Consider the following 10,915-nt stretch of genomic DNA (forward strand, 5'->3'; position numbering starts at 1 on the left):
TATAACCCCGTATGCTTAATATTTGATATTGTTGACCACTCCCTGCCACTTTAACAGCGTTCAGGCACTAAATACAGACATGATACGGAAATTGGCAGCTGCGGCTTTACCTCGCGGCAGCAATTGTACCACAGGGAATTTGATTCAATTAAACTGTAACCTTAGAATCTACTCCGCGTACATCAGTTGAGTAAGTCGTATGCTTGTTTCCACAATACGAAATTTACTGGTTTACGATTCGTTGATTATTTCTCATAAACGACAAATGTAACATGGGAGAATAGCGTAGGATCATTACAGGAAGTCATTTAACGCTGTTGCTCCATCCACCCAATGCGGAATTGCTCAATTCCACATATAATTGAACTACATGTTTAATGAGTTGGGTTTAACGCCGTTCACAGTATACATTCTCGTTACATTACAGCGTGCCAGCTTACTATAAAGTAAAACCCTAAATGTCAATTAGGGTTTTAACAAAGTGGACATGACATGACGTTTTGATGATCCGAACCCTTGACCAGAAGATCCTAGCACGTCTAAGGGACAAGGCTCTACCCAGCCGACCCTGACTAAGGATCATCGTCTAGGTAAATTCAAATTTTGGATCGATCCCTGGACCAGAAGATCCTGGTAGGTCTAAGGGACACAACTATCTATTATGAGGTCAGAATGAAACTGGCAGGTTTGTGTCAAAATGGCTCTAAATGACACTTTGAAAGCAGTCTTAAAAAGCATCCACATTCATGTCCATCAAGATGTACAGGCTCACACGGATAGTGTGATCTAATCTAGATACGGCATTACTAGTGCTCTGTACAACATAATTCAATCAAAGGTCTGTTATGGGGCACGTCACATTTAAAGGTTCAACATGTTTTCTAGAAACAACCACTTACAACCACCAGAATTGACAGGCTTGTAAAAGGAAATTTGACTGCTGGATGGAATTATATTTGATTATATTTGACACTGGAGACATTTAGTCAAATTCTGCTTTTCCAACAAGAATGTGTTTTATGGGGAAATGTTGACCTATTCCATTAACGCTGATTCCCCCCATTCATCAGATGAGCATACTCAATCTGTTTTGCTCACTTTGTATTGATACCTGCAGTGCGCCAATTATGTTGTTATTCCTTATTCTCACAGTAGCAGGTATGCTGCTGCCAATATAATTCGCAGGATACCACACTTTGTAAAATGTTGTGATCCACAAATTCCTGGGAGAATAATGTTTTGAGCTTTCAACTGACTTCCAAAGCAAACTAGTGACCTTGAACTTCTGACACAACGGATTATATCGCAGGGCAGGCCATATCCGCTTCATAATCACTTTATTTCATGGCAAATGAACTTTGAACATGGATTCCAGTTCAAAAACGAAAATCGTTGTTTTTCCTTTTGGTTACACAATTTATTACCAGTTTGTTTTCAAACTCGAAACCAGATTCGAAGTTTATTTTTGATGACAAAATTATGTGTCTTTAGAGTAATTAAAGTGAGTGATAGATATATAGATTTTGGAAATACTTTACAGTCAATCAGCAATGTAGAAGTGCAGTGGAACTACTACACGAACACTGATAGACTTTAAAGTTTTTAACGGGTCCGTCAGTAGCCCTTGATAGTGACGTTTGTAAACGATTGCCGATAGATTTTGAACTATGAACGACAAAGGATGCACGCTTACAATGAATAATAAACGATGAACGATAAATGATGAACGATAAACGATGAATGATAAATGATGACCGATAACATTAATTAATGAATGATGAAAATAAATAGTGAAGGATGAAAGACAAATGATGAACGATGAAGATAAATAATGAACGTTGAAGATAAATAATTAATGTTGAAAGATAAATAATGAACGTTGAAGATAAATAATGAAGGTTGAAGATAAATAATGATCGTTGAAAGATAAAAAATGAACGTTGAAAGGTAGATAATGAAGGTTGAAAGATAAATAATGATAGTTTAAAGATAAATAATGACCGTTGAAGATAAATAATGAACGCTGAAAGATAAATAATGTACATTGAAAGATAAATGATGAACGTCGAAAGATAAATAATGAACGTTGAAAGATAAATAATGAACGATAAAGATAAATAATGAAAGTTGAAAGAAAAATAATGAACGTTGAAAGATAAATAATGAACGATGAAGATCAATAAGGAACGTTAAAAGATAAATAACGAGCGGTGAAAGATCAATAACGAACGATGAAGATCAATAATGGACGTTGAAAGACAAATACTGAAAGTTGAAAGATAAATAATGCAAGATGAAGATAAATGATGAACGATGAAGATAAATGAGGAACGATGAACCATAAATAACGAACAATAAATAAGCAATTAACTGACGAAAAATGACGACATATCCCTTCCACATTAACCGTGCATACAGTGATAGTTCTGAAAACACTGCTCGAAAAATCACTCACTATTCAAAACAGTTACACGTGTTCCATATCGTCCTGTAACCAAGCGACCTTCTTGTCAGGCGACGCTACTTCATCTGGAATTACAATCACTGCATCATTTACTGATCTTTAAAACAACGCTAGCGCTACATGTATGAATCTCTCTTCTTGGCTCGTAATATTCCCCTGACAACTATTCGCCTGTCACACTGAATTTCCTCGAAACCCAGAAATCATGAGCAATGCAGTAATGTGAATATCTTAATTCCATTGGAGACCTTGACGTTTTGTTTATGCAAGGCTGGGATTTTTTTGCACAGGGTAGCGCCATATCTCACAGAAGGCCGGAAGCTTAGAATCTGGCTTTGAAAATACTTTTTTTACAATGACAGATGTATACAATATATGTCAATATGTCACATGTACAATAGTGATATTTTTTATAACAAACAACAGAAAATGATGTGGAGGATATAGATCATATCAGATAAGAAGGGGCGTTCTTGTATGGGCACAGGCGCCGCAGTCGTCTAAGGCGCCGCAATTTGCCGAGCACAGCTGCGTCTCAGTAGCATGTGGGTTCGAATTCCGGTTCGCTCCGATTATGATTCTAGGTTTGTCAGCACCACACCCTCGCTCGTGAGTTTCAGCAAAGCAGTAAACGAGTAAGGCATGAACATCAATCTGATATAACTGAACTACTTTTCGAAGCGGCAAACTCAACTCACTCACTCATACAAAGATGACACACCTATCATACTCCCGTGGGGATTCAAGGATTCAAGGATAGAATTTATCCCCAGCAACCCATATGTATGGTGATCCTAAGAGGTGATTTAATGAATCGGGTGGTCAGGCTCGATGACTGGGCTCAATGCTTGTGATAGTAACCCGAAGGTGTGGATCGTTGCCTTTAATATGGATCACTGGATGGTCTGGTCCAGACTCGATTATTTTCAGGTCGCCAACATGAAGCTGGAATATTTCTGAGTGCGGCGTTACACCACAAACACCAATTGAGATAAATATGCCTTGCAAAAGAAAGCTTTCACCGATGTTTGATCGTGGCTAAAAATAAAAACAAGAGATGGTTATTGTGATGTATTTAATACGGGCATCATATTTATGTTTTTGGCCTCAAGTTTGCAGTGTTTCGGCGACTGTTTTCCGCCTAGTAACGTTTGATGACGTTTGTAATTTACAGGTCAAATATAATTTTCAAGTGCATACTTTCTTTTGTCCGACAGTTTAGTTTACGGCACTCGTAGTGGTTAAGATCACGTTGTGAAACCAGCACCAGGCCTCTGATCATGAGTTTAAGCATAACACTTTTTTCCTGGTTTCTTTTCGATCGGTTTCAATTAAAAGAAACTGGAAGCTCCCTTAGTACGGAAGGGAAAAATAATCTATTAATCTCAACTACTCACTGTATTTATTCATTTAATATGGTCTCAGCCGACATGATTTCACTCTATTTGTCACATAGTTGAACAAAAGGGGTCACGAGTGGACCAGTCGTCTAAGGCGGCGCAATTCTCTGTGTAGAGTTGCGTCGCGGCACGCATTACATCTACGATTCCCTGTTCACCCCGATTGTGTTTCTAGGTTTGTTATCATTATATAGGTGCTCATGGCTTTCACCAAACTGATAAAGGCCTAAGGCCTGTATCGCGTCGGGTTTTCCCCCAGGCCAAGATGACACGCCTTGATATAACTGGAACACTGTTCAAAGCGGCGTTAAACACAACTCACTCACTCACATACTTGAACATGAAACTAACGAATCTGGAAGTAAGAAAATATAACTTCCTTCACGAAAGCATCATTTCAATATATATCAATGTTTTTTTAAAAGCTAGTATCTCATGTCCTAAAATGCGTTCATGTCCCGGAATAGCGGTGATATATAAAACGACTTTGATTGCCATAAGAAACAGTATCGCGTCACCCAGTGGCAGCAAGTCGCTTTATCAAATTCGATCATTAAGTCTGTAATTGTTCTTCGTCGTATCGGGTTATTGTGTACAAGACGTTGTCAGACAGTTGCTCATTCTACTCAGAGATAGCGAGGAAATAACGTGTATTACATTAAAGTGACTGGCCATTCGTTATTGCTGTATAATGGCAGGTACAGTATAGACTGATATTGATTTGCATGTTCTTAATGTGACGTTGAGTGGGCGAACTGGGATTCGGACAGGATAGTATTTCAACTTTAACTGCGTTAATCTAAATGTAAGTTAGTTACCGATTTTAGCAATATTCCAGCAATATCACGGTGGGGGACACCAGATATGGGCTTCACACATTGTACCCGTTTGGGGAATCGAACTCGGGCCGTGACGAGCGAATGCTCTTACCTCTAGGCTACCCCTCCCCAGCTTAATGTGAAGTCCCCTGGTGATGCGGGCCGTTGACGTTTTCCGCTTTGGTCGTGACAAACCAAAGGCGAATCTGGCATTTGATTCAGGCTCAGCGGATCTTAACTTGATTTAGGGACAGTAAGTGCGCTATCGTGTCATTGATTATGCTATGTCGTTGATGTTTAATATTTACTACAAACGGGGACTCTGGGGTATCCTACACGTCTCTGTTTCACAAAAACTTCCGTCTTTAAATCGCTGAACATGTGAACCAATTCGAGAAATGTTTAATACAGATAAATACAGCTGTAAATGATGTTTAACATTGCCTTCTTGTTTGGACGATTTCATACGCATAGGCATTAACCTCACTAAATTGTGTCAAATAAAATCGTTTTGAAAATTTAATCAAAGGATTTTGTGTGTAGTTCGCTAAACAGAAATGACAGTGAATGTATATCAGTAATTATACTGATAATGCTACGTAATTCATTTCAAACATATCGGAGAGGATGCTTGTGCTTAAAACGTTCGCACCTCCTGCCGAAGACCAACTTTTGATGGTTCGAATTGTCGGTGAGGAACTCTCGAAATACTGTTTAAACCATTTTCACTCCCCACCCCAACCGTGCACATCCGGATTAGAGATTGCAGATATTCAGCTTGGCGTGTTGTAATATTTGAGTTTATAGACGATATCAACTTACTTCTTTCGCGGGACCCGTGAAGATCCGGGGTAGAATAGCTCTTCAGCAACCCATGCTTGTCGTAAGAGGCGACTGACGGTATCGGGTGGTCAGGTTCGCTGACTTGGTTGATGCATGTCATCGTATCCCAAATGCGTGGATCGATGCTCATAATGTCGAGCACTGGACTGTCTGGTCCAGGCACACCGACGTCACATATAGCTGGAATAATGCTGAGTGCGACGTTAAACAACAACAAAAAACAAAACAAACCCAAAACACTCACTACTCCAAACGGACTATCTGTCAGCAGTGACAAAACTTATGTCTTGTGCCATTTCCTGACCCATGACGGATAATCGTTAATGGCTTGTGGCTCGTTAATTATTCTCCAATTACAACGCCTCAACTGTTGGCCTCGGGTTGCGTTGTATTTAATGTTGCCTGACAGGCAATGAGTGCAATCTCAGCACGCGTATCTTGTCCTAACTGTGAAGATGTCAAGTTCTTGGCGTCACTCCACAGTGACATCCACAAGTTCATAAATAATTCACAGCATCCAAACACAATCAATTTCAGACCTTCGTGCTATGGCCTCAAGTCAGTACATATGTGTTTTTGTCTGGAACACGTCCGATAACCACTCGTCATCTTATTCTGTCGTTCTCTGACCAGAAAACAGTTGTCATCCATGTCCTGGTGCTCTTTTAGAGGGTGCTTGACCTCTCGGATTTCACGTTAGATTTAATTAAGTGCCTGCAGACATACTCGGTTGATCTTTAACTTGGCATGGAAGGCAGAGCGGAACAAATTCTGAATGGTCAGCAGTCTGAACTTGACCACACAAGACAACTGAAACAGTATCTTTTTAAAAGCCACGAAAAAGCCATGACCATAAAGTTCTCTACTAAAAGCAGAGCCCATTCTACGATTCCGACTATATCATAAGCATGTGTTTATACGTTTATCACGATCAAATAGTGATGATCCCAGGTGTTCTCGAAAAGGTGAATCTTATAAGATATGATTGATAAGGAAATGTGAACTAATTTGTGTCTATATTTGCCGATTTGATAACATTGGAATAAAAATGTTTTTCTGCACATAAATTATTCTGCTAGATTTCAATACAGAAAGAATTTTTTTCTGAGGGTTTCAGTTACATTTTGGATATGTTTACATGATAAAACGTTAATAAGTTGAAATCGACTTACCAATGTATAAATTAATTCAAATCACCTAACCAGGAACTTTTACAGTAAGGTGTGGTATCATCACAATATAGCTATTTGACAGTGATTCATAAACACATACATTTAATATGGTCGTAATCGTACAATGGTCAATGAACATTTCTTGATTTTGGAAATATCTTTGTCGCTTTTAAATAAGGTAGCTCGGGTCATCACGTAATAGGATCAAGTTCGGTCTACTGACCAGTCCGAAGTTATCCAATCTCACACTAAATACTACTCTTACGTACGCGTGACTTTATTATCTTTGAACCACATTGAAGAACACTGGTATGTAACTAATGACAAGCAGGATGTTCAATTCCTGAAATCATACCAACTGCTGAGACGTTACAGTAAACTACGGTTATAACGAACACGCTTATAACGAACTAACGAATATAACAAACTAACTTTTTAGTCCAGACTATATGCTGTAGTTAAGCTGTATATATGCTTATAACGAATTACGGTTATAACGAACTAAAATTAGTAGTCCCTTTGAGTTCGTTATAACCGTAGTTTACTGTATATGTATATTCATGTACGCTTATCAAACAAATCATACATTCTTCTCATAAGTCGCAATGTGTTTTCTCCCGAAAGGAGACACCGCTTCCTTGGTCCAGAGGTAGAGCGTCCAGGCGGGAGAGCGGAAGGTCCTGGGTTCTATACCCGGCCGCGTCATACAAAAGACGTTAAAAGATGGTACTTGTTGTTACCCTGTCTGGCGCTCGGCATTAAGGGGCTCAAAGTAGGACTGGTCGACTCGGAGTCAGTACTCTGTGTCTGAGTGGGATATTCATATTCAACTGCGGCATGGTATCTCAGTGGGCTAGCACTATAAATCAGCATCCGTCCGGACCAGTACAAGCAGCCACACACATGCATGCACGTCGCTATATAAGTGCAATAATCTTGGACGCGACGAGAAACCCCATTTGACCCCACCTCCCGAGAGGAGGGGATTCAAGTAACCCAGTCGTCTTAGGCGCCGACATTCGCTGTGGAGAGTTGCATGATACATGATCGTATGTTTAAATCCCGACGCGTCCTGATTATATTTCTAGGTTTGTCAGAACCACATCCCTGCTCTATGATTTCGCTAAAGTTGTTCACATGTAAAATTTAACGTCAACAGCCAAGAATAACAAGACTCGATTATCCGCCGAAATCGATTTCATTGGGCTTGAAAGGTAAAATAGTGATAAAAAGTATATTAATGGATTACTGAAAATCAGGTGTTCTCTTTCGGCTTTTCTCCCACATCAAGTTGACACGCCGTGATGTAACTGGAATACTGTTACATTGTTCAAAAAGGCGTTAAACGCAACTCACGCAGTCTTCAGATAAGAAAGTGGCCGATTTCACTCAGCAGGTGGAAAGAAAGAGTCCATTATGTATTACATTTTACAGTGTTGAAATTGTTTGCACGTCATTGGACACGCAAATAAGTAATGAATAGTCTACATATAGTGAAGCTCTAGCATCGCAGTTCAGGAGCAGCCGCATCCAGTAGCCATGGGATACTGATGAGCAATGACAGTCCAAGCATCGACCAATTTTTCAGATGATTTAGATGAATTTCTCCAACATGCATTCTAATTATTTCTCATGATCAAACCCTGTAGGAATTCCGGAACCGAATCGGTCCTGGTAACACTAGAAGAAACTCGTAGGTCCTTTGGTTGAGTTGTGTTTGAGAATTGTCTCGAACATTGTCTGTATATGCCTTTTCCAATGAAGGACCCCTTCAACATGCTTGTCGTATGACGTCCTTTGGTTAAGTTGTGTTTGGGAATGAGCGTGTTATCTACAACGTTGTCTGTATATGCCTTTTCCAATCAAGAACCCGTTCAACATGCTTGTCGTAAGATGTCCTCATGTTGAGTTGTGTTTGGGAATGAACGTGTTATCCCCAACATTGTCTGTATATGCCTTTTCCAATCAAGGAACCGTTCAACATGCTTGTCGTAAGATGTCCTCAGGTTGAGTTGTGTTTGGGAATGAACGTGTTATCCCCAACATTGTCTGTATATGCCTTTTCCAATCAAGGACCCGTTCAACATGCTTGTCGTATGACGTCTTTTGGTTAAGTTGTGTTTGGGAATAAGCGTCTTATCCCCAACATTGTCTTTAAATGCCTGTTCGTATCAAGGACCCGTTCAACACGCCTGTTGTACGACGGGCCTCAAATGGTTTGGATGATCAGACTCGATGAATTGGTTATTTGTGCATTAGTTTCTCAGAAGGTGAGTGAGTCGGGACCAGTCACAATGACATTTTTCCTATATGTAAAGACACGTCGTACCTAAATAAATGGGTAGGGTCTTTGGGATTTCGAAGTTGTATAAATAACACCGGCGTTTGGAGACATATTGCTCTGGAAAACGAAGGCATAAGCATTTTCATTACGATGTTTAGTCTGATACAGTACCATGTGCTCATCCCCTAAATGATACCAAAGAAGGGTCTCCCCGAAGAATCACCATGGGGTCTCGGGATTGGTCTCTCTGAAGAATACCTGTGGGGTCCCGGGATTGGTATCTCTGAAGAAAACCCGTGGGGTCTCGGGATTGGTCTCTCTGGAGAATACTCGTGGGGTCCCGGGATTGGTGCCTTTGAAGAATCCCCGTGGGGTCTCGGGATTGGTCTCTCTGAAGAATACCTGTGGAGTTTCGGGATAGTAATATATCCCCCCTCTGTAGCTTGTCGAAAGAGACGACTTAATTGGATCTTGTGTCCATGGCTTGGCTGAAGGCGTGTCATCGTACCTGATGGCGTGCGTCTTTGCACGAAATTCAATATTCAAATATTAAGTCTATGTCTGACATGGATTTATTTTATCATTGTAAAAGAAATATAATAAAAATGTTGTTTTTAATGCTGTTACGTCATACCTGATGCATGGCGCCAAAAGTATTCTTTGGTGCAGCCAATTTACATTAGATAACAACGTTTGAATATTGTATTTAGCCATTCTATTGTAAGTAACAATGTTAAAATATTGTATTTTGGCAATATATTCATATATCAGTGTTATATGGTAAATATTTGTGTTATGACTTCTGTCACACCACATTCGAGGAGAGACGTTCTTCCTCCCTCGTCTGGTCATCAATTCATATTGATGACCCATCTATATCTGTTACAGAAAATAAACCGTTTTATATCATCCGCATCCCCTCCGTCAACAGTTTTACATCGTCGACTAGGACCCGATACAATTTGAACCACTGGAATGTCAGGTCCAGACATGAATAGTTATTGGAGCATTGCTGACTGACGTCAAAGAACAAGCAATAAATAAAACAAGCATCTATCAAAAGAAAATAATACATGTGTCATCGTGACATTCCTGGAACATTTGCTAAAAGTGACGTAAAACCTCACTCACTCATTGATAAGGCGTCTGACTGTTTTAATCGGAAGCGTTTATTGCAACCTCTGATTGATCAGAAAGTTATTCCGATGACTTTCCCACGGTCATGATCATGTTTGGTGATTTGTGAAAATGTAATAATATTATTTATTGTATCATATCATAGTGTTATGGAAAAAGTCTTTGATAGTCATTTAGAAGTCGGAAGAACATCAGTGTCATGTCTTTACGTTATAATATTTGGTTGAAAGAATATATTTTCATCAAAAGAAACGTGATGATATTTCGTGCAGCGCGTATTATTGTTGACCTCATCAGCTTCAGGTCAAGGTTTCAATGAACAAGAAACAACATCTTCTTTACGGCTCCATTTTAGATAGTATTGATAATACAGACACTTGAACATTCGTGAGAACACACGACACACAGTACGACAAACATTCTCATGCACTAATGCCTCTGACTGACACAATAGGCAGTAAAGGGCTGATTATGACGATAGCCTCATTATCAATCACCTTTACGGCTAATAAGAGATCACGACACTTCCAGATTGTGTTATAAGACAAAGCAAGTTGTTCAGACGTTCGCTACCAATTGTGTATAAGGGTCAGTAAATCCGCTGGATGACCTACAGACTATGTGACTCCATTCGCCAATGATCTGCTCAGGTGAAGTGGACATAGATCATACTATTACCACACAAGCAGACAGCGTAGTGTCTCTCAATGGAACACATCTCCCCTGTAGTATGATAAGTGAGTTGAATTAACGTCACTCTGAACAATATTTCTGTTTAGCCCTTCGTGCTGAATCTT

Source organism: Haliotis cracherodii, unplaced genomic scaffold (genome assembly GCF_022045235.1).
Source record: "Haliotis cracherodii isolate W230 unplaced genomic scaffold, xgHalCrac1.p SCAF_8, whole genome shotgun sequence".
Taxonomy (NCBI): domain Eukaryota; kingdom Metazoa; phylum Mollusca; class Gastropoda; order Lepetellida; family Haliotidae; genus Haliotis; species Haliotis cracherodii.